Here is a 26234-nt window from a genome sequence, read left to right as displayed (position 1 = left end):
TAGATCCTGGGATTTCCCGGGATTCTCGGGACAAGACCCTCTAGTTGTTAGTCATTTTAAATATTTTTAAGTTAACATACTGACCTGAATGACCGTAAAACGGTTACAAGGACGGTAATGAAACAAGTAGAGAAATGGTGATATAATTTTCCGGTAAATGGTCCTTCCGGGTAATGGTTTTCCGGTAAATGGTTTCCCGGGTAATGGTCTTCCGGTGAATTGCATTCCGGGTAATGGTTTTCCGGGTAATGTCGGAGAACCTTTGATACCTACTAACCGTTTTCGTAATGTACTTTACAGCTCTTAAATTTTAAGTTTCTACAAAAAGGTAGGCCTGAAGACGGCCTTACAGTTGAGGTCGAAATACGCGTATCTGTCAAAGGATGCAAATTCTAGTGGAATTAAATGGTATAGTACTAAGTTCGGTTTTTCGCTAAACAGATCAAAGTTTCATTATTAAATGAGCTGCAAAAGTGGCGCATACAAAGCTAAATTATCTCATTCCCATTAAATACAAAATAGCATTCCATAGTAGATTTTTTCATAGTACGTTTATAACAAATACTATTCAAGAACACCTAAGTCATTTCCTGCTTGCACAAACACTATTTTTGAAAGAATCCCAGGACTCCCCGAGGCTTCTAGTTCACGCTGCAGTGCATTAAGATTAATGATCAAATATGCAGAACCGACCTCCCACTTGCTTTGCACCGCACTCCCAATCCAAGCCATTTCCATTCTCCAAAGTATTTAGTGCAACTCTAAAAACGACGGGCTGCACCTATGTACCAAGCAAGCACTACGATGCCTAGTGCCAAGTTTTCGGTGGAACCAAAGGCATCAATTTACTTTTCCGATATTTCTCGCAGGATGCGGAAAAGGCCGAACCGTTCGAATCTCAAATTCTTTCTAAATTAATTAAAAAGGTCTCTTCTCTAGTAGTGAGTGCGAGCGAAAACTTGCGTTCGTTCGTTCTGCTCTACATCGTCGTCATCGTCGTCCCCGGGAACAAGATCCTTCAGTCGGAAGACTGTCTGTTGCGAAAGGCCTCTGCAACTTGGCCCCAAACGCATATGTATTTTAAGAACGAAGCGGTCCGAGGAGGGATAGGTGGAAGGCAACGCATCTCGTATATATGCATTCGAGCGGACGTTCTCCGTAAAACCTCTCATTTCGTACATTTCGAAATCGGATCAATCGTTCATTCTTTCTTTATTCTATTTCCCCAGTGCAGAAGCAGTCACTATGTGGGCCGTCGTGTCGTGGATGTCCGTTGCACAGAGTCGTTGCAATCCTATCGTGAAGCTGTCACTGCTTTCCATACTCTTTCTGGGGGTACATTCGAGACAACCCTGTCACTGTATGCATCTTTTGACCGGACAACGAAGAACCAAGGCCCAGGGATTCAGCAATAGCAGCCGTGATGGGTTCCCGTTTCCTTCGGTTTCTGCGTGATGCACGTCGGCCTGGACTGGTCTAGCTGAAGACTACGGCAGCGGCGACGGTGAGTACTGGTCAAAAATCTGCACAGAAAAAAGCCTATCCCCATTCCTCGCTCCTATCCTGATCAGGTTGCACTTTTCTTCCTTCCCATTTCGTATTTAAACCCACCAAAGCAATATGTAGCAGCACCGAAGCGAAAAGGAAAAGTCCCCGGGAAAATCGGCTACGGCAGCTGAAGGCACACACGGTTTTTACCAATTCGTTTCGACTTTTCGGCAGGGCAGATCAAGGAAGTCGGTCGAACTATTTCTAAAACATTCATAATAATCATGATATTTCATTTTAGGCTTTCACTCGACTCGGCTCGTTCATACGTTCGAGTGTCCGTGGGGTCTATGCAAACTGCTCCACCTTGCACCAGTTCGCAATATTGATCCAACCCCTTCGCATCATGCGTGTTGTAGACGCTTTCATTCGAATCGGGCGGAACGGTTTTGCACACTGCAACTGAGCTGCCACCGTTGTGTTGTTAGTTCCAAAAAAGCACCAAAGGGAAAATTCTATTTACATACATTTTTGAATACATTAGCAACGGCCGGACCGAGACCGAGAGAGGGAACCGGAATGAAGCAAAACTTCAGCTTTTTCTTCCGATCGCTGTTCCGGCTCCTGTTATTGCACTGGTCAGCTATTGCCGAAATCTTCCTGTACACATATACCTGACTTTGACCGGACGCGATGCATGAAGGTTGATGCAAGAGTGCAGTGCGGATTTGGTTGGATTTTAGGCGGAGAGAGAGACCGAGAAATGCGTACATTCATCATGCACTTTGGTGGCAACGACGGCCGTCTTCGCTGCTCGAAACTGTGGGCCAATAGGATACCTGAATGATCCGAAGTATATCAAATTCAGTAAAACATTATTCATTAGATATAAAGATTATTTTTCAGATTTCGATTTCTCTGCGGCTTGCCTTTGCCTGTGCCTTGGACTTGGACTTGGACTTGGTTTTTGTCAGGAACAGATTTCCATCTTATTCCGCCTATTTTATTGTGATCAGCCCATTGTCAATGCCACCTTCAAAAGCCTTCCTTTGCAACAGAGTTACCTAGGCCCAGCCAAAGCCTTCCGGGATCCTTTGCCAATGAACGAAGAATGTACACAAATCGAAACCCTTTCCTCGCGAGTTCGAATTTCTACGGTAGGCTTTCTATAGCCTACGCGTTCCGCGGTAACAACGGTGAAGGGAACGACAAAACCAACGACGGCCAAAGCGTGGGCCTTGAGGAGGATTCCCGTTTTCGTTTGGACAAGGATGAGAAAACGGCTGCCCGGTCGATCTGTGCAACAACCGCACATACACACACACACACACACATACTGATGCTCGCAGCTGCACAGAAAAAGGATCCATTTGGACGGAACCACGGTGTGCTCTGTTTCTCCGATGACCACTCCATCTCAGCAGCCACTCCTGAGCAAACCTTATTCTGCGAAGCTTTCGCAGAATAAAGGTATGCGATATGACAAATGATTACTTTAAACAACCTTGAAAAATTGAACCAGTGTTAAGAACAGTGGGACGGATTCCGATTTCAATCAATTTAAATAGTTTTCCAGAATAAAATTAATAGAGACAACTAGGTAGTTCCATCGATTCATTGTTCGATAATTTTATAAAAAATCTCAAAAAGAACGGAAGAGGAATTTTGCTGGAAATTAAACGTAATTAAATGTGTAAATAATACTAATTTCTGTCATAAGGCAATTAATACTCGCTTTGCTATGACGAATCGTTACAAAATCTTTGTCTTTAGAAATTTTACCGAATATAAAGAGGTCATCAAAAAGAGATTGTACCCCGTCCCGAGCAGAAGAAAATAACTTCTGAATGCCAAACTAAGGTATTGCATAAGAGGTAAAATACCTTATTTCAGGTTTTCTCAAGCATATTCTACGAACACCAAACTAATAATTCGATCAGGTATTGTAATACCTCAATATTACTTGATGGATTTTCATATAAAAGTGAAATTTTTCAATAGTAGTTCAATACCTCCAGCAGACCTCAATAACTGTCTAATACCTCAATGAAGTATTTTTAATTGTTTTATTTTTTTTTTTTCAATACCATTATGATATCAAATTGAGGTATTGACAACTGAACAGTACTTATTTTGGTATGATACCAAAATATGGTATGCATAAGTTATTGGGGAGCTATTTATTCCTCCTCGGGGTTTGGCATAAAGTCGGCATTTTGAAGCTTTTACCAAGATCAACACCAAACATTTTTGGTAGATTCTCAACAAACGTGGTGTTCGTTCAGAGATTTTCCAATTTTTGAATGTCAAAAATTATTGTGACATTAAAGAGCATTACCTAAATGAAACTCGTGACGGGTCTGGTGGAAGATTTTTTCAGAATAATAATTTTCTCTACATCCCAGAACACAGAGTATCTTTGAGCTTCCTTTCATTTCTGGCAACTCTGCTTAACTACTGTGTACGATTCCTATCACCCAAGTTCCCAGTGAACCACGTATCGTATAAGAATGTGCATCCAAAATCACATATTCATGCGTCCAAAATCAGAATTGCCCAAGATGCCATATTAAGCGTTATCAATGTCAATACAAGTTGTATATAAATCCCCAATACGATTCATAAACGACAATCTGTGTTGACAACATAACATGTCGTAAATAGTGCAACATAGAATCACGTTATGTTATATAAACTGACAGATCATATATCAATCCAGTAAGCATCGTATGAAATCGCAATAACTTAGCAAAAATTGCCACCCAAAATTTGTCTATCTGATGACGATGGGCCGCAAAGAACAACAAAGTATGTGTCGCTGTACATGGAACATGTATTAACATTGGCAAATAACCACCCATCGGATAAGTAACCCTTGGTGGTACAGTGGTAAGGTGCCTGATCCTTGATCCAGAGGTCCCGTGTTCGAGACTCGCTGAAAACTTTCTTTTTATTTTCATCCAAATTTTGTGGCATCGTATATCTGATCGCAGAAAGTCCGAAAAAGTCGTGCCAAGTACGCATATAGCTTAAACTTTGGTAGGTATATAGCATTTTCGTGCATTCTATACGATTGAATTGCTTCATATAGAATGATGTACACGGGTAATAAATACGGACTCACTAAAAGAAGTATTGCAATACTCAGCTGAATATTGAATCACCCTGAAAAGTTTAGCATCACCTCAAAACAGGTAATTTCACATTGCTATATCTCGAGATCCTTACGACTTGCAAAGAAGCGATCTTCAGCAAAGTTGTTCAGGGGTTCAAGGACATCCGGAAAGCGAACAGTTTAGTTCACGATTTTGCCGCTAGGTGGCGCTAGTGAGCATATAATATTGAGCATTTTGAACTAGTTCTAGCTTGTGATCCATAAGAGATACAAAGTTCGGGTCTTCGGCAAAGTTGCTCAGGGGTTCAAGAACATCCGGAAAGCGATCAGTTTAGTTCGCGATTTTGCCGCTAGGTGGCGCTAGTGAGCATATAATGTTGAGCATTTTGAACTAGTTCTAGCTTGTGATCCATAAGAGATAGAAAGTTCGGGTCTTCGGCAAAGTTGCTCAGGGGTTCAAGGACATCCGGAAAGAGATCAGTTTAGTTCGCGATTTTGCCACTAGGTGGCGCTAGTGAGCATATAATATTGAGCATTTTGAACTAGTTCTAGCTTGTGATCCATAAGAGATAGAAAGTGCGAGTCTTCGGCGAAGTTGTTAAGAAGGCCAAGTACATCCGGAAGACAAACAGTTAGGTTGTAGATTTCGCCGCTAGGTAGATAGAAAATCTTTATTTGAGTGACCCTTTAACTTACTGTCTTTCGGGTCACTTGGTATTAATTTTACATTTGATTGCTTATAACTAATTCACTTTTTCATTTTGCTTAAACATTATTGATGCTGGCAATGGATTTTGCCGCCTGGATACCTTTGTTCATCCATCTTTTCCTCATCGTCTTGAAGATTATTTTTGTCACCATCAGTAGCAGGATGATTATTTGCAGTGCGATAACTGCCATCAGGAGTCCTTGTTGTTGTCGATGTTCCTCCGTGTGGGCATCTTGGGTTTGTATCACGGTAACCAGCTGGTTTCCGTGGGTGTGGGCTGTATTCTCTTCCTTCGAGTTCTGTCCTCCCATGGTGTTCCGTGGATATGTTATTGCAGGTTGAGTTGATTAGACTGATGGTTCGGGGACTTTCCGGTTCAGGTTTATATGCGATTCACTTGTTGCGTATTTCGCATGTCAGCGATTGATGTTTATAAAAGTCAGAGAGTTTTTTATTTTTTATTTTGTTGGTTTATATTTCGTTTGTAAGCTGCGCTTTGTTTATGAAGCTAATTGTTTTTTTTATTTCCGTTTGGTCATCACCCAAGGCGATAAACAGAGAGTTTGCAATTTTTGATTCAATTCTGGCTTCGTCGTATTTGGGGCAGTCGATAATTATGTGTTTGACGCTTGTTTTAATTCCGCAGGTGGTGCATGTTGATTCCGATTCTTTCCGCGCGAAATGACCGTGCGTTATTCTGCTGTGTCCTATTCTTAGCCTTGTTAATATTATGCTCTCCTTTCTTTTTGACTGGTGAGATGATGTCCATTCAATTGTGTTGTTTTTTATCTCCCTGAGGTGGCTGGAATTCCTGTTCCAAGTCTGTTCCCAGTTCATTCTTATGTGTGTCCGAATATTTCTTTTAAAGTCGTCGAAAGGTGTATTGATAATTTCTGTTGTTTGTTCAGTGGTAGCTTTTTTCGCTAATTTGTCAGCGTTTTCGTTTCCGGAGATGTTGATGTGAGCTGGGACCCAGCATAGTTCGAACATTCCTGGATGGTCGAGTAATTTTTTCCTGATTTCGTCTATCCACGGGTGGGTGCATTCGTGATTTTTGATGGCAAGTAGGGCACTTTTGGAGTCACTGAAGATTACACTTAGCTCGTTTGGTAGAATATCAAGTGCCTTGTTGATAGCAAATGTTTCTGCGCTAAATATTGATAGATTGTTTGGTAGGTTTATGCTTGCTTCAAAGTTATCGGAGAAAATTCCGCATCCTGTGCCGTGACTGGTTTTAGATCCATCCGTGTATATGTGATGATGATTTCGATATTTAGATTCTCGAATTTCTAGAAAACGAGCTTTTTTCTCCGCTGTTGTGGTTGAGTTTGAAATTTCTAGGTTTATCCCATATGTTTGAGCAGGACGATTGTAATTTGGAGTATGTGTGTCGATGTTAACTGTTGGGATCTGGAGTAGTTCCATTTTTTGGAGTGCTCGTTGAGCTAGAGAGCATTCCGGGGGTATAGTTTTCCTATTGGTTTGTTTAGCAGAATATAAGATTAGGAGTTCAGCGATTTTGAGTTTTAGAGGTATTTGGCCGCTTTCTGCTAGTAAGCTTTCGATAGGGCTAGAGTGGAAGGCCCCAGTTGCAATACGAATTCCCTGGTGATATAATGGGTTTAGCCTGTCGAGGTCAGTTTCGTTGGCTCTGCTGATAATCGGTGCGGCGTATAGTAGTTTTGGGACTAGCATCGAGTTGACTAATCGTAAAAGGGATTTTCTGTCCGCCCCGAAGGTGGTGCCGCTAATGCACCTCATCAGTGAGATTACTGTTTTGCATTCTTCTCGTTTTTTTTGAATATGGTGTTTGTAGTTGAGCTTGTGATCGAGCCATACTCCAAGTACTTTTGTAATTTTTGTACTGCATATGACTTTGTTCCGGAATATTGCTAATGGTTGCTTTTGAAGCTTTCTGCGGTTACCTACATGCATGATAGTTGTTTTTTGTGTAGATATGGTGAATCCTGTTTCGTTGCTCCATTTTTCGATCTTATTGAGGATTTTTTGGATGTGTAGTCTTGTCCATCTTGCCGAGCGGGATGAGACTGCTATTGTTATATCGTCGGCGTATATTTTAATGATTGTGTTTTCAGGAAGCCATTCTTTAATGCTGTTGATGGCAATCAGGAAGAAGGTGACTGCGAGTACGGATCCTTGAGGAACTCCATTATGTTGTATTTTTGATGTAGATTCGTGACCTTGGAAAAGTGTCCGGAAGCGTCTTTCTTGAAGAAAGTTTTCGCAAAACTTTGCCATATGTCCTCCTATTCCAGCTTTGGCTAAGTTTTCTTTAATAAGATACCGCCATGTTTTATCGTACGCTTTTTCAATGTCTAGGAATAGTAGTTCGACGTGTTTATGTTCGTTTATGGCATTGGAGCATATTTCCTCTATTTCAGTAAGTGGGTCTAGCGTTTGTCTTCCTTTTCGGAAGGCATACTGATTTTTTCCGAGTATATTTTTTGACTCCAGCTCGTTCATAAGTCGGCGGTTTACCATTCTCTCAAAGAGTTTCATCATACAGCTTGATAGGTATATGGGTCGAAGGTTTTTAGGATCATTTGTGGCTTTGCCAGGTTTTGGGATGGGGATCAATATTGATTCTCGCCAATTTTGGGGAAAAGAGCCGGTGGACCAGATTTTGTTAAATGCTTCGAGTAGCTTCTTTTTTATATAAAAAGGAAGTCGTTTTAGCATTTCATTGTGGATTTCATCGGGGCCAGGTGATGTTCCTTTTAATGTGTCAAGTTGAAATATCAGCTCTGTAATGTTGAATGCTTCGTTGTATGCTGCATTTCGTTGTCTTGGGTATATGATCGGTTTTCTTTCTCTTTTTGCTTTTTTAGTTAAAAATTCGGGTGAGTATGTTTCATCTGCTGATTCTTTAGCGAAGTGAGAGGCCAAGTGTTCTGCTATTTCCTTGGGGTCTGAGATGTTTCCGTTCGCTGTTGTAATAGTCCAAATGGGGTCGGCTGTTTTCTTGCCGTAAATGCTTCTTATTTTCTTCCATACTTCCTTCGGAGGGGTATTTTCGTTAATTCCTGATATATATTCTAACCAGGAATTTTGTTTTTCTTCTTCTATGATTTTTCTTGATTCGTATCGTGTTTTGCAGAATTCTTCATGTATTGATTTGTATGCTGTGTTGTCTACTGGAGTGTTTTTTAGTTTCCGAAGTGCTTTCCGTCTGCTGCGCACAGCAGCCTTTGTCCTTTCATTCCACCATGGTACTGATTTGGGATGGGCGAGTTTTGAGGTTTTCGGGATGGATGCTGTTGCTGCTTTTTTAATAGCGTCGGTTATTTGATCTGTTGTGTATTCGTTGTCTGGGTGTATCAGGTTTTCTAGTACTGCTTCAAAATTCTTCCAATCCGCTTCCTCAATTTTCCATCTGGGTCTTTGTTGTTTACAGGAGTTGGAACTGGAGGTGCCAATTTTGATAGGGAAGTGGTCACTGCTGTGTTGATCGTTGATGATTTGCCAGTCTAGTTTGGCGGCAAGCTCAGGGCTGCATATTGTAACATCTATGGCTGAGGTGCTGTTTTGTTCGTTTCTTGTGGCTGAGTGAATGAACGTAATTTGTCCGTCGTTCAAGGTGGTGAGTCCGTGTTTTTCTATCACTTTGTTTATTTCTCTTCCTCTTGCATTTTGTCTTTTGGGATCCCAAGATTTGTCGTGAGCATTTAAATCACCCGCTATGATGAGTGGTTTTGGGAGCGAGTCAATGATTTTATCGAACTCGTCAATATTGAGTTGGGAGTTTGGTGGGATGTATAGTGACGCGATGGTCATTTTATATGGTGTATTTACGTTAACTGAGATTATTTCTAAACTTGAGGTTAGGTGGTTTTGGGTGTAGTTGATTCCGTTTTTAAGCATTATCGCTACTCCACCTTGTCCCGAGGGACGATGATTAAAAAGTGTTTGATAACCTTTAGTTTTTGTATTTGATCGAGGTGACGTCCTTGTCTCTTGGAGGGCAATTATAGCAGGGTCGTGTTCTTTTATTAGCAGCTGTAATTCAGCTTGTTTGCTTTGGATTCCGTTACAATTCCATTGGATTAGCGTGGTCATTTTGTTATGTGTTAGAAGGGGAGTTTTAATTTAGTCGGCGTCGATGATTTCAGTTACTTCCGAGTCTGAATTATGTGGTGTACTTTGTGTATTTTTTACGTGTTTTTTCCTTTTAGGGGTGCCGATATTGATTTCTCTTTCCGGTGACGATTCGTGCGGCTTGTCCATTTTGATTTTTTTGCCATGTTTTTCTTTGATGTGTTTGATCTTTTGCTCTTGCTTTTCTACCTGAAGCTTGAGCGATTTGATCAATTCGTCTCTTTTTTGGAGTTCATTAGTGAGATGGTCGCAGTGAGTGTCCAGCGCGATAATTTCTTGCTCTTTTTTCTTGAGATTAGCTGACGTCTCAGATTCCTTGGCTTTCATTTGGTTAACCAGTTTTTCTATTTCAGATTCCTTTTTTGTAATTTGTTCCATTTTCTCGTTAATGAATTTGATTTTGTTTTCCATGTCCTTTTCCCATTGAGATCTTGCGTTTTTGATGATTTCGTCGACGTTGACTGCGTTATTAGCTGTTATTTTAGCGTAGCTGTCTTTGCCGTTAGCCTTTTCGATCAAGCGCCGGGCTGCTTGGAACGAGATATTTTTGTCGATTTTAGCGGTGACGATTTGTTTTTCCATCACGTATATTTTGCATTTTTTGTTCGTAGGAGAGTGATTACCTTTGCAGTTAATGCATAGGTACTCCTTGCTGCAGGTTTCTTCTTCCGTATGGGCCTCCTTTGAGCAGACGCGGCATCGTTCGGTATTTTTACAGTTTTTGCTGATGTGTTGAAATTCGTAACAGCGGTAGCACTGCATGGGCCTAGGGTAGTACGTCTCGGTGTAGCAGCTCCGGTATCCAATTCTTATTCTTTCTGGTGGGGTTGGCTTGGAAAAAGTAAGAATTACCACTCCGGTGTTCGAGCGAGTTTTGTCGGCGTTTAACTTAGAGATGTGTCTAACTGAGATGACATGCTGGTCCTTCAGTTCCGTCTCAATGTCTTTGGCGTCTATTCCTGCTAGCTGTTTGCATACCACCACCGCTCTTGATGTATTCAATCTAGTGTCCAGTTTTATGGTGATAGGAGTGCCATCGGCGAGGGTTTTCATGCTTTCAAGAACGCGTTTGGCATACTTTTCTTTCAGTGCAAAAGTCACAGAGCCATCACGACGATTGCTCCATGCTTTTTCGATGCTTCCGTACGCCTCAACGGATTTAGTCACCAGGAAGATATTGTGATCTTCCAGCGAGCCCTCTGTTTTTGCAATTGTAACGTACCTTGTTCCAAGTCCGTGTGAAGAGAGAGCGAGGGGAGGATCCCCGTCGCTTTGCGAGCCCATGTTCGCCTGCCTTGCTTGGGTTCTATTCACCAGGGGTTGCACTCGAATTTCGTTTGGTAATCACTTTCGCGCGCGAATTAAACGGTGCACTAATTGCTCGGCGATCGGCAACTGTGGCTGCTATATAATAACGTCCAATCTCGACCGTGTCACGAATGCAACGTCGCCGCTAGGTGGCGCTAGTGAGCATGCAAAATTGAGCATTTCAAACTAGTTCTAGCTTTTGATCCATAAGGGATAGAAAGTTTGGGTCTTCGGCAAAGTTGCTCAGGGGTTCAAGGACATCCGGAAAGGGAACAGTTTAGTTCGCGAATTTGCCGCTAGGTGGCGCTTTTGAGCATGTAAAATTGAGCATTTAAACTAGTTCTAGCTTGTGATCCATAAGAGATAGAAAGTTCGGGTCTTCGCGCCGCTTGGTGGCGCTAGTGAGCATGCATTCAAAAATGAAGTGTCACATGACATGAATCATTTGGATATAAAACGAATCATATCTGAATAAATTGAACAAGAATGTAATTGGTCCTGAATTACTTTTGTATGAAGTGAATATTACCTTAAACACTTGACTATGAAGTCAATCAGACATGAATCACATGAATTGATTTTCACCTGAAACGCTTGAATATGAAGTGGATTGGACATGAATATGGAGCTAGTCAAATCTGAAACACTTGAATATAAAGTGAATGAGACCTGAATGCCCTAAATTTACTTCAAAAATCGAACATCAATCACTTGGATATTGAACTAATCAAATCTGAAAAACGTACATAAAGTGATTCAAGCATGAATCACTTGAAAATGAAGTGAATCAGCCCTAACCTGCTTGAACATAAAGTCATACCTCCAGAGTAAACTGTTTCCTGGATGACCTTGACTTTCCGAACAACTTTGCCGAAGACTCAAACTTTCTATCTCATCTGGCTCGAAAGAAAGAATTGAGTAGTGTTGGATCCGTTGAATCTGTTGCATGCTCCTTGTGGGCGAGCGACGGAATCCGGATCCATTGTGTCCAGTTTGCGTTGCGCGGAAGAAAAAACGAAATGCGTCAGTGAAAAACAAAAAAAAAAAAACGCGTCAGTAGAGTTTTATACGTTGAACCTATTGTATGCTCCTGTCGGGCGAGCAACGAAATCAGTATCGTTTCTGGTTTGGATAGTGCGGTCATTCGTTTATATGCTCACGTATTCATTTCGAATTATATATTTATCGTTTACCAAAACGAATCCTTGCCCATATCCAAACTCCCAGTGTTTTTTTTGTGGAAGTGCAGATGACTCCTCGGCTTCTGTAAAGCAAGTAACACGTCAACATTTCCCTCCCATTCTCAAATTGACCTGCATTCGGACGCAGCCGGCGCCGGTACTGTTTATTATAATAATAAGAGCACCAGTATTTACACATTGAGGATGATACTGATCCCGAGTAGCGTCTGTTGATTCCCTGTGCAAGTACAGCTGTTCTTGCAATAACGAAGTAGCAACTGCGGGCGGTCAATCATGCTCATGCTCATGCTCTGGCTCGAAAGAAAGAATTTGTTTCATATATTTAAATAAATATGCGTACTAGTGCAACCTAGTGACAAAATAACGAACCAACAAATTTGATATTTGGATGTCCTTTACTTTATTTCTGTTCTTTACCTATCGAAGACTCGAACTTTCTATCTCTTGTGGATCACAAGCTAGAATTAGTTCGAAATGCTCAATTTTACATGCTCACTAGCGCCACCTAGCGGCAAAATCGCGAACTAAACTGTTCGCTTTCCGGATGTCCTTGAACCCCTGAGCAACTTTGCCGAAGACCCGAAATTTCTATCTCTTATGGATCACAAGCTAGAACTAGTTTAAAATGCTCAATTTTACATGCTCACTAGCACCACCTAGCGGCAAAATCGCGAACTAAACTGTTCGCTTTCCGGATGTCCTTGATCCCCTGAACAACTTTGCTGAAGATCGCTCCTTTGCTAGTCGAAAGGATCTCGAGATATAGCAATGTGAATTAACCTGTTTTGAGGTGATGCTAAACTTTTTGGGGGTGATTCATTATTCAGCTGAGTGTTGCAATACTTATTTCAGTGAGTCCGTATTTATGACGGGTAGTGTATAACAAAAGATATACCAACCAAAATGTTGACTGGGTTATATTTTTGCTGTTTTGGTAGTGTAAACCACCGTTAATATTCGTGCGTTGCTGAATAACAGTGAGATTAGTTGGTGTATTTAGTGGTTCTAGTGCAGTAAGAGCTCAAGCACTGCATACAATGGATTTTAATAGAGAAAATGACATCATCGAGAAAGGATCGTTAGAGGGAGTAAACTCTTGTTCCTCATCAATTCTTAACACTCCTGAGCGTGAAGACATGTAGCGGACTTTGGGGCAAGTGTGCCACCTCTGCTTTTTATAAAGACTACAATATATATTTTCTCTTTGAGCTTAACAATATGTTCCTTTATAGTTAACTATACAATGATCAAAATATGATGAAAATTGCTCTATTTTTCACGTATTTACATCGACTTTTGCAAAGACAAACAAATTTGAGTGGATTTTTATAAGATTTCTTTGTTTTTAAATAGCATACTAAAAGGTAAATTATTAACAGATTTTTCTAACATACTGTACACATCGTGAAACTATTCAAATGCGTATGTTATTGTGGCATTTGAACGAAAAAAGTATTTAGTTTTACATCCGAAATCCAGTTTGGATGAAATGTATACTTATTGGGGCAAGTGTGCCACCTATTTGGTAAACAAAAATTGTTGAAGTGAAATTTATAAAAATGTGAACATCATCAACAAAATCATAATAATAAACTAAAATGAGGCACCGGTAGTGGTTTCTGAAGTATAGTAGGGGAATAACTGACATGTTTGCCCCCCAAAGTGATTTTATCTCAAAATAGTCAATAATAACATGTTTTTCGGCTTATTAGGTACCGTTTTACATATCTACATCAATATTTAACCGTTATTCAGTGCTGATCCAGTATAATATTATACATATTCGCCGTAATATAAGGGTTCATCTTATATTGTATTGAATGGAGACAAAAATAAGTATTTTAGTTATTCGAATAAGTAATAGAGAGTTACGCATGTTTTGAACCTTGTTACAGAGCACCACCTTATTACGGTAAACTTAAAATTATTTTTTAAATTATCGATTAGCGTCTGCTTTTTAAGTAATATCAATAGGAAATAAAGAAAATTTCATTACTAGTAGAATTACATGCGATGTACATTCGGTGGCCGTCTTGCCCCATATGGGTGACACACTTGCCCCATAGTGTCGAAAAATAGGTTATTTTGGAAGATATTTGAGATGCTCCAAAACTAATACTTTTTGAAATTATTTTCTTTTCAAATGGCACAGTGGTTATGAAAAGATGTGAAAATAACATCATGAGGCTAAATTGGTGGATTTCATAAGCTTTGGGCAAAGTTAGAGAACAATTTGCTTAAGGTGGCACACTTGCCCCAAATTCCGCTATGTAGATGATGATGATTATGATGATGGGATTAATGTCACGCTACTGTCGTCATCGGTTATTATGGAATCGAACAAGGATTCTTTACAAAATACTGTAGAGGAAAAGTAGTTAGAAGCTTCTTTCACAACACTTAACTCTACTAACAATGGAGATGAAAATGATTGCAATAAGCTACCATCACCCGCTGTAGCTACAAATGATAAAAAGCAGAAACGTCTCAATGGAGCTGGCAAGAAAAGGTTTAAATACCTCGTAGCTCAAGGACATAGTCCAAATGATGCTCGTATATTAGCGGAAAAACCATTCCACGTTGTGCAACCTGATCCATCTAAGCGTCGCAGAAATGTAGACCTTAGTGAATCTACTTCTAGCGATACAAATCCGCCCAAAAAGCTTGCTCGTCAAGTTGATGGAGGAAAATCTTCTAAAGTGAAGTCCTCAGTTCAACAGAGACTTGTGCAAGCTACAAAGGGCGACGTCTCGTTATATCCTAAAAAGGCTGATGGAAATAACAGACTTCATAAACCGTTGTTTACAGAAGTAGTGACCTGTGCTAGAATTGGCATCCTTCCCGAAGGATTTCCTAATACAGAATTTACTACCCAACAATTGGTCGCTATTCAAAATGCTGTTCTTAAAAAAGTTGCTGAACAAAGGAAGGAACCAATCAAACCTAAATTCGGCAATTGTTTGTTCAGGCCAGGGCATATGATCATCATCTGCAAAAACCTGGATACTGTCAACTGGCTGAAGGCTAAAATCTCCAATATTAAACCATGGGAGAATGCAAGCCTTATTGCAGTTGGAAAAAATACATACCCCGGCCTGAAATATTGGTAAGGTTCTTTCCACGCAGTGTACGAAGAAATTTTAGCTTTTATAGAAAATCATAATTAAGGCTTAATAGTCGATGCTTGGAGGATTCTTAAGAGATATACGGTTAAACAGCATCACGTGGAACTCATTTTCACTGTTGATGCCGTTTCCATGAAGTCTCTGGAAAACTGCAAGTTTATAATAGACTACAAGTTCGGAGTGGCCTATATAAGGAAAAGAAACTCGAAGGCAGAAGGTATTGAAGATACGGATGAAAAGGCTAGTAAGGATGAAGCAGAACATTCCAAACAAAATTTCGAAGATGCTACGGATGTTGAGATGAGCGAGCCTGGCCCAATAGAGGTGGACAACGCACCAAAAAGTGTTGAAGACAATGCACACTGTACTCCAACTACGAGTACTAGGATGACTACTGTCAACCAATGTTCTCCACATTCCAAAGAGAAAAAGAGCTATAAAAGAAATGCGTTACCCTCTACTTCTCAACAAGATTCTACTGAGAAAAGGACCAACAATTTGGAATACCGCCAACTAGAGTCCCACAAACAAAAACCTAAAAAAGAGACGGATAAACTGCCTGCAAACTAATAATTCAAGCAAAATGACTACAAGAAGCATAAAATTCATACAAGAAAACCTTCATCATGCAAAGGCTGCTTCTGCAATTTTAAGTAAAACTTTTATCAAAGGCAAACTGGACGTGGCGCTTCTACAAGAGCCATGGACAAAAAACCATAAAGGGGGAGTTCTCTCCCCTCTTCTCTGGTCTCTGATTGTTGATGACCTACTTATAAAGCTAAAGCATCAAGGATTCGAAGTGATTGGGTATGCAGATGATATTGTTATTATAGTCCGCGATAAATTCGATAAAACTGTTTCTGAGCGAATGCAAACAGCACTCAAATTAACTCTAGCATGGTGCAATAATGAAGGATTAAGTATAAATCCTAAAAAAAAAACTACAATAGTACCGTTTACAAGAAGACGTAAAATCTGCATTTCAGCTCTAAAAATAGGAGATGCTAAACTATCCTTATCTTTAAGTGCCAAATTTTTAGGTGTTATATTAGATTGTAAGCTTGTTTGGAATAAGCATATAGAACAACAGATAGAAAAAGCAAGAAATGCTTTCTGGGGCTGCAAAAGAACCTTTGGTAAAAAATGGGTTTTGAAACCGAAGATGATATGCTGGATCTATTCGGCCATTGTTAAACCCATTATTTCATACGCATCTATTTTTTGGTGGAAAAAAAAACCAAACAAGTCGCTACTCAAGCTAAGCTAAACAAACTACAAAGGCTTGCTACTATTTCAATTACTGGGGCAATACGAAACGCCCCTTCAAATGCGCTGGACGCAATGTTAAATCTTCTTCCACTTCATGACTATATACAAATGGATGCAGTTAAGAGTGCTATCAGAGTCAGAAGGTCCTTAGATAGCGCTGATAATGAACTGAAAGGACATATGACTATATTGAAGCACTTCAAAATAAGTCCAGTGTACTTAGTGAATGAAGATTATATGTTGAAGCGTAACTTGTTTGATCATCGTTTTTGGGTTGTTGATGTAACTCGTCAGGATTGGGATACAGGAGGACCAACTTTCCGATCTGGATCATTAATTTTTTTCACTGATGGTTCAAAACAAGAAAACATGGTAGGGTCAGGAGTGTTTGGCCCAGGAGTTAATGTATCTTATGCACTGGGAAGTTGGCCAACAGTTTTTCAGGCCGAAATTTATGCCATTCTTGAATGCGCTGACATTTGTCTTAAAAGGCGCTATAGGAATGCTAATATATGTATGTGTTCGGATAGCAAAGCAGCCTTGAACGCTTTGAAGTCTAGAACTTACACATCAAGACTTGTTTGGGAGTGTGCCAAGCTACTGCAGCAGTTGTCCTATCGTAATAAGGTTAATCTATATTGGGTGTCTGGCCATTGCGGAATAGAAGGAAACGAAAAAGCTGATCAGTTAGCAAAACAAGGTTCTTCCATGCAATTTATCGGGCCTCAGCCATTCTTTGGAATGGCCTCTTGTGCTCTGAAAATGCAATTAAAGAGCTGGATGAAAGCAAAAATTAAACTCAACTGGAAGAACGAAATGGACTCTCGCCAGTCCAAACGATTCATTGAACCAGATGCCTATCAAACACAGAGGTTATTAAACCTCAATAAACACGATCTAAGTACTTATACTGGCTTATTAACAGGCCACTGCCCCAGCAAACGTTACCTCAAAATTATAGGTAAATTGCATGAAGATATGTGTCGTTTCTGTAAATTAGAAAGCGAGAGCACTGAACATTTGTTGTGCAAGTGTATTGCACTATACCACAAGCGTTGCAAACATTTAGATAAAGGCCTGCTAGAGCCTAATGAAATTCGAATCTACCATCCAAAACAGGTACTAAATTTTATCCGAAATGTAGTACCTGATTGGGATGCACGCCAATAGCTGTGGAGATAGTTACTTCATATAGTAATATATTTCTACAGTACGGCAAAAACAAAGAAGATAACACCACAATAGATCAAATTAATGGTCGCAGTGGTATCATGTCCCCACAAAGAAAAAAAAATCTTTGAGCTTGCTGCGATATACATATTTGAAAATAGTAAATTGGCAAAGAAAGTTCACAATTATTAATAAAGGGAACGCTCATACAGTTAACTCTCCCTTACTCGATATCCCGTATCTCGATATCCATAGAGAACCATAGTAAAAGTTGGTGTTCATGGCTAACTCGATGGTCCCTTGGAACGCAGTTGCACTGCTTTCGTGTTCTGTAACTCGATACCTCTCTAACTCGATGGTTCCTTCAATATCGAGTAAGGGAGAGATGACTGTATAATATTTTGCTGCAGATCATGCTCTGTCCCAGTTTGGATGTAACACTTGATGAAAATTACTTGATAAAAGCAAGAAAAATTTAATTACAAAACGCTCTAATCCAAAGATCTATTATTGCGGCATAATGCAAAAATATAACTTATACGAGAGCAGACTATTTCTCGCTTAAAATGTTTAAGGCTCAAACGCGAAAAAAAATCTTCTCACAGCATTAACAACTCATTTCAAATGAACAACACATTTAAAAAATAAAATATTTATGGCAACACTTTTCAACGGTTCAATATAAATGTTAATTTTGGAAGTGCACATCAAAAACACCGTCTGTTTTCGACAGAAGGGAAAATTTGTGATTAAAATAATATTTTTCCAGTATGTCTCGAAACAAAATCATGTATTTGCAAAAAAAAAGTTGAATATTGGCAGGTTCTAAAGAAATTACACAGCGTAACAAAAATGACATTTCTGCGTGTCTCAAGAATCAAATTAGTAGATTTGGGACTGCTGAATCTGATGCCGTTCTCAGAAATGTTCCAACACGTCACAAGTTTTGGCTACAGGTCGTCAATGTTGCATAAAACACTGGTTTTATTGATGTTTGCATAATAATTAAACAATGATTTATCCAAAAAATTTGGGATCTTATCCACCAAGGATGCAAAACAGGACTTCAACTTTCACTTCAGATATAGTTTGGTTGAAATTGCACGGTTAAATTTAGATTAAGCCGATTTTACCAACATGCTTGCGGTCTCCATACAAAATTGTTCGTCTTATATGGCAATTTTCTAAACCAAGAAAAAATAACTTTTGAGCATCGGAAGTATTATGAACTTTGTTTATAAGTATTGTTATACACATGAAGTTTAAGTTCTAAGGCAAATTAAGCAAAGAAATTGCCATACAAGCTGGCCAACTTGCATGCAAGTTGGCTAACATAGTCAAAATTAGCATATTCAACAGCCAATATCTCAAAAACTAAACGTGCTATGATATTTCTGAAAATGGCAATGTATTCAGCAATCCTTAATTAAGTAAATAGCGGTATTCTGGTGCTTGAGACAAAACCGTGTTCTACAGTGTTATCATTATAACATCACGTCTTGCAAGAATTGATAAAACAGCAAAATATAAAAATGAGTAACATTTAGCTTTACTAAATAATAAAATCGAAAACAGTTCAAATATAAAGAGCAGCCTATTTTTAAAAGAAGGCAAAATTTATGATTGAACCAATAGAAGATTGGACGCCAAAAACCATTGCGGCATAATAAAACGAAAAGACATCATAAATTGCGTTCAGAATCATAGAAGTGGTTGTGCTACTTTTCCCCGAATGTCGGTTCCTCGAATGACTCTTTTATCCGAATGGCATTTTCCCGAATGACCGATTTCCCCGAAAAGTGGTGCAGTTTAAATAGGTGCTGTTATAGTCTTCAGTGGCTGGATAGTGAACGAGGAAGATCGATAAGCAATCAGAAGAAGGAGTTATTCTGTCATTCTCGGCTATACACATGTTGGCAAATATGTTGAGGACGGAAGAATTCGAAAGAACCGCCAATTAAATAAAAAAGGGTGCATATTAGATGGCCAGTTCGTTCACCACCCTGAAATGTATAAAGTTACGACAATTATGAGTGCTTAAAACTTTTCGGGGAAGCGAGTCGGGGAAACGGCATACTCGAGAAACTGGCAATCGAGGAAATGGCATTCGGGGAAACGACATTTGGGGAAAAGTAGCACAACCCATCGAAGTAACTGCAGTAATAGATTTCTTTTTTCGCTGATCAGATCAACGTCATCGATTGATGCCCTTTTGTCAGTTGAAAACAAAAAAAATAATTCCAAAGATCAGCTTATGTATAAAAGAAGGTGAAATTTATTTAAATGTTTAATCAACAAGTTTTATACCTATAATAACCATAATAATTCATATTTAGAAAATAATCAACAAAGAACGTTTAAAAGATGGGTAAATTTGTGCTAAATATATCAACATCTTCAGTGCAAAACATTATTCCAATAGCGAAACTCAAAAGAAGAATTAATATTTGAAAGAATGTTAATTCCTTGATAAATAATAAAATACTGTTGGCAATAACTTTCCTAATATGCTTTAGTTTATTTAAGAGCATATGATTGTTGAAAGCGTCATTTTGTATCAATTGACTCCAAAACAGCATTCCCGGGAAGTTCACGAGACTGATAAGAGCGACGATGGAAAGAATGCAAAATTATGTGAAGGTTTTAGGCGAACATTCCAGTTCGTTTGAATCCCGCCGGGGACTACGACAAGGTGATGGACTTACATGCCTGTTGTTCAATATTGCGCTAGAAGGTGTTATGCGGAGAGCCGGGCTCAAAAGCCGGGGTACGATTTTTATGAGATCCAGTCAATTTGTTTGCTTTGCGGATGACATGGACATTGTCGGCCGAACATTTGAAAAGGTGGCAGACCTGCACACCCGCCTGAAACGCGAGGCAGCAAAGGTTGGACTGATGGTGAATGCAGTCAAGACAAAGTACATGTTAGCTGGTGGGGCCAAGCGTGACATGGCTCGCCTAGGTAGCAGTGCTACGATAGACGGGGATACGTTCGAGGTGGTCGACGAGTTCGTCTACCTTGGATCCTTGCTGACGGCTGACAATAACGTTAGCCGTGAAATACGGAGGCGCATCATCAGTGGAAGTCAGGCCTACTATGACCTCCACAGGAAGCTGCGGTCAAAAAAAAATCACGCCCGCACCAAATGTACCATGTACAACGGGCGTGAAACGTGGACGATGCTCGAGGAGGACTTGCAAGCACTTGGAGTCTTCGAACGTCGGGTTCTTAGGACGATCTCTGGCGGTGTGCAGGAAAACGGTGTGTGGCGAAGGATGAACCACGAGCTCGCCCAACTCTACGGCGAACCTAGTATCCAGAAGGTGGCCAAAGCTGGAAGGATACGATGGGCAGGGCCATGTTGCAAGAATGCCGGACAGCAACCCTGAAAAGATAGTGTTCGCTTCGGATCCGGTTGGTACAAGAAGGCGTGGAACGCAGCGAGCTAGGTGGGCGGATCAAGTGCGTTTCGATTTGGCGAGCGTGGGGCAGAACCGAGGATGGAGAGATGCGGCCATGAACCGAGTATTGTGGCGTGTAATTGTTGATTCAGTGTTATATGTTTAGATGTGAACTAAATAAATGAATGACTTCAAAACAAGCCTGCTGTCATCAGAAAGATTCAATAGAGACGTTAAAACGAATGTCATTTTAAGAAATCCTTGATTCCAGACTCATTTTACCAAACGACTTTATGCCAAATGACCATTTTGCCAAACGACTTTATGCCAAATGACCTACCACCCAAAAGGAATGTTCACAAATTTTTGTAAATGATTATTTTTTGCTTAAATCTTTAATTAAAACTGCATACATATCATTGCTTTCCAGACTTACCTCAGAATAATTTCACTTTTATTGCAATTTACAGGTATAACCTTCAATAAACCAATGTATTTTTTAACTGGAGCTTCGAAAGGAGAGTCGTGGCCTCATTTATTTAAGTTTTAGTTACTAAACAACGACAACAACAAATGGACACAAATTGTAGCACTTTAATTAAAATATAAATAAACTATATTATCATTGATTACTTGAACAGCCAATTTAATTGTGGCGCCTTACATTTAGGTGACGTGCACTTCAATTTTCGGGGCCTCCAAATTTTACTCCGCACCAGGCCGCATAAACCATAGTTACGCCATTGATTCAAAGTGTGTTTCGTGAAACAAAACTAAAATTTCGTTTTGTTTCATTCTAATGTTTCGTTTCGATTCGTCATTGGCAGCTCAATGAATTCTTAGTGTCGTTCCATTTCGTATCGACATGAAAAAAAAATCCTTATCGCATACCCTTACGCAGGAAAGCGAAGAGGCCACCCGGTATGATATCTGGATGATTTCTGTGCCTGCTGGCGCCTTGTGTTTTTCCGTCGTTGTTGGTTCGTTGCGATGCGATGCGTTGTTGCATCCGATCTGGACGGGTGCATCTGGACTCTTACCACTATCTCCTGTAACCGCCTGTATCTATGGCAATCGCGAACGCGAGGAATTCTATATCCCGTATGCAAAGGAGCTCCCCATCCACGATTGGGGTTGGAGCTGGGACCACCCCCGGATTCGGATGCCGAACTAAACATAGTCCATCGTGCGTGGTGGTAAAGCTATGGTGGATTTTTGGAATTGAAGGCTTTTCGTTTGCCAGCAGGTTGAGTTATATTTGATATCGTCTTTTCGCGATGCAATCGATGGGGCTGTCTTTCGGACGTAGGTTTGGTAAGCCCTATAGGTATACACGGGGAAGCTGATTCGAAATGCAAAACAAGAGGCTTGGGAAGTGTAAAGATCAGGATGTTCGAGATGAACGGAATTTAGTTAATTATTTAAGCTGTGATGGTTCGGTGAATGTTTTTCTGCTGCATGATTTGAATGATCGTATTTGAAATATGATCCTGCGGACTCGAATATTTAGGTACGTTTTGTTTAATTCACATTTTTTTCCACGGGTGCTAAACGTTGTTTGTTGACTTGTCTTGCAAGTAACCACATTCAAAGTGCACTCTTAAAATGCTTCGCACAAAACATCAATTCAGGAAATTTTCTCAATAACTAGATTAAATCTGAAAGTTTCTGGCTGTATGTTAAAATGAAACAACATTGAAATAATCTATAGGACTTTCGCATTATTTGGACCAATCACAACTTTCTTTTAACAGTCAGCAGTCTTTGTGTTCCATAATTTGTATAAAATTATTTAGCGTGACGAAATCATGACCGAACATCCCTAGGCATCAATTAATTAATTGCACAGCGTAACCAAGTCAAAGAAAATGCCAAAATGTAGAGAAAAACTTCCTCTACGAGATAAAAATGCCCATACGGTCATGTAGGATTCAAAAAACGTCGAAAATAATCAAATTGTGAAGCACTGTTTTTCATTTTTTTTGGACACACCAATACATTTTGGACCCTCAAAGTATATATTTTGGACCCCCGGCATTTTTTTATTGTTTAACGATAAAGTTCATGACACTGGTTGTATAATATACTTGCCTATAGTCAAAACAATCGATTGACAATGGAAAACCGAAGAAATTCTACGCCTTTGATTCAGAAATTTGAAAAAAGTTTTTGTTTACATTTCACAATGGTCGGAAAAAAGTGAAGTTTGGCCAAAACTATTTGTATCGCCTTAATCGAAGAAATATGTAATCTGAATATGTTATTTAACGTTTTTGTTGTTTCAGAAGGGGTTATTCACAAATTACGTAACTTAAAAAAAAAGATTTTTTTTAAATTAAAATTGTTATCAAACTGGACTGAAAGTACAAATTTTGTTTATAAATGATCTAATTTGATCAAAATGTGAATGAATAGTGGTTAAATATATTTTAAATAATCTTTGTATGAAAAATATCGTCAAAATATATGTAAAATATTGAATTATTCAAATGGCTCTAACTTGCAAATCAGCAAATTTCTGCAAAAATTTTAAAGGTTTTTTGTAAGATCTAAGGATGCTTTTTGATGTACAATATTCGAAATGGTGGCGACATGACGCGACAAGAGTTGTTTTTCATGTTCAAAATCATCAAAATTACTAAAGTGTAATATTGAATAGTATTGAAACTTCAACCAAATATTTTTTTCCATCCTCATGCTCGATAAAAGTGTTGAACCATAAGCTCTCAGATAGTGGGTAACTTTGGGGAAATATTGCATTCCGAAATTATAAATTCTGTGCTTTATTTTATTGTTAATTTATTCAATTTTTTGACTTCAGCCGGTTTGCCGTCATAAAAGTCATAGAAATTTAAATTTAAGTTAAATTTCAATATAGGATCATAATAATATAACACATGAGGTTTATTTTAAAATTAAAAAAATCATTAAAATCTCAAAAAAGTTTTTGGTAGTTTTGGCCGCCCCTTTATATGGAGCCCGACCATTGTGCATTTGTAAAATTTCTGACGGTTTCGATTTCTGTGTGTAACGTGTTGTAACGGTTGCATGGATGGACCGATTAAATTAAATTAATTTCAGATAAAATAAACACATTTCCTATGTACAAATGGATGATGCTAGTGCGGAATAGTTTTATCTTTCCAAATGGCATGCGAATTGAGTTGGTATTTCGATTTAAACTGGTAAATTTGCAGGAAAATGCCCCAGGGGGTGCAAAATATATAGGGGTCCAACATATATTGGTTACCCTATACTTTGCAATTGGCTTAAATGGACAAGTTCATGTGAAATTTGCTAAAAAATTTACACGTTTTCTCGGTGAGAATCGAATCCACGACTTCCTGTTCACTGAATAGGGCGCATTACCCTTAGACCACGAGAGGACTCAAAAACGCAGGGGTTAACCTGAATTCGATTTCAGGTCAATAATCAGGTGGTCCTCTTTCGCAAAGCGCATATCTTTCGTTATAATGAGCTCTCGGTTAGGCATTGCATATACAATAGAAAGTGTTGTGTTTAGATGGGCATCTTATTCTTCCGAGAGAGGTGCGCTTTGCGAAAGAGGACCACGTGAAAATTGAATTGAAATCGAATTCAGGTTAACTTCTGCGTCCCTCTCGTGGTGTAGGGGTAACCCGACCTATCTACACAGAAAAACATATTTAATTTTCAATGTGATGTAAACTGAAGACTACTGTAAACATAAATCATATTCGTGTGTTGTTACAGCATCATGTAAATTTAAATGAATAAACATTCAATTTTCAACTAAAAATGGTTGAATATTACATGATTAGGTAAATTTAAAGTGGATTCGATTGAAGAATAATGGATTGGTCGTTGAAATTTAGGTTTATTTTGATGCTCCAAATATGTGCATGAAAATAAACTTAAATTTACAACATATTTTTAGCTGTGAAGTGAACAGGGAGTCGTGAGTTCGATTCTCATCGCAAAACTTACATCAATTTGTCCCTTTAATCCAATTTCGAAGTACATGTTACAGTGTTACAGTGTTAGGATATTATTCTAACAGTGGCGCGGGAAGTGGGTAGGACAGGTAGGACATGTACTACGCACAAAATCACCTGGGTAGGACAGTCAAAGGATTGTCCTACCCACGATTCAACGAAAAATTAAAATATTAGGTCAGATGAAAGCATGAAAAGTAAATTAAATAATTTATTATTTTTAAAATATGAAACATTTTTTGCAATATGGAACATTTTCATGAAGCATCTTCAGTTTCTCCTTAAAACATAAGCTTTAGCGGGTCACTTCGGTGCAAAGATAAAAAATCTACACAAATTCGCAGAATTTTTGCTGTTCTATTTGTTATCTGTAAATGGGAGAGAAAACTAGAAAAACCTCACTGGCAAGCAGTTTTCTCTATTTTTGTCAAATTTGTTTAATAAAATTGATTTTAAAAGGGTATATATATATATAATGATAAAAAGATTTCTCTACCAATTCTCCCAGCGATTTTTCAAAAGATGTTTAGCAGATTTTATCCAGAATTTACTCCAAGAAATCCTTGAGAACTCCAAAGCTTCTACCTCCTGTAATTTTCTCAGGTATTACTTTGATTTTTTTTTTCAAATCTAACTTGGGATTTTCCCCAGATATTTTTTTACTAATCCTTCAGAAAAATTCTCCAGTTGTTACTCAAGGTGATTTTCCAAAAAAATCTACAGAATTTTTTAGAGGAAATCCACATAGGTTAATTCCAGAGTGTTTGAAGCCTAATATTTTTTTTTTTTCATGAAACCCTGCAAGAATTCCTCCTAATTTTAATATGGATTTCTTCAATTTTAAAAATTTCTTGATGAGTTATTCGAACAAATCTATTTTTTAGAATCTTAGAAAGTTTATTTAAGTTTTCACACCAGTTTATACTAAAACCTTTTTTTCTAATAATCCCTCCGATGCACATTAGAGTAATTTGTAGTGTAAAAACTGTGATATATGTTATTTATAAAATTAGCAATTTTACTGAAATCGGTTATGCAAATAAAAGAAATATGTTTAAATTACAATTTTCTCGGACATCACATTGAACAAACGCATTAAGAATATGCACTTCAATTGATTAGGGATAGAAGGTTCTTGAAAAGCGGGCAAAAATATTGGAAAAAAAATGATAAATATTGATTTTTTTCAAAAGGCTTAAAATATTAAGTGCGGAAATATGCGGAAGAGTTTTATGCGGTAACTGATAGAAAACATACGTAAGTTTCACACTGTGGTCGAAACTTTGCCGGATATTGCCGTATAAGGTAACTTTTTCAATACTGAAGTTTACGAAAAATGAATAAAAGTTCGTTTTG

This window comes from Aedes aegypti, chromosome 2, assembly GCF_002204515.2.
Source record: "Aedes aegypti strain LVP_AGWG chromosome 2, AaegL5.0 Primary Assembly, whole genome shotgun sequence".
NCBI classification, from domain to species: Eukaryota; Metazoa; Arthropoda; class Insecta; order Diptera; family Culicidae; genus Aedes; species Aedes aegypti.
This window is presented reverse-complemented; position numbering follows the sequence as displayed.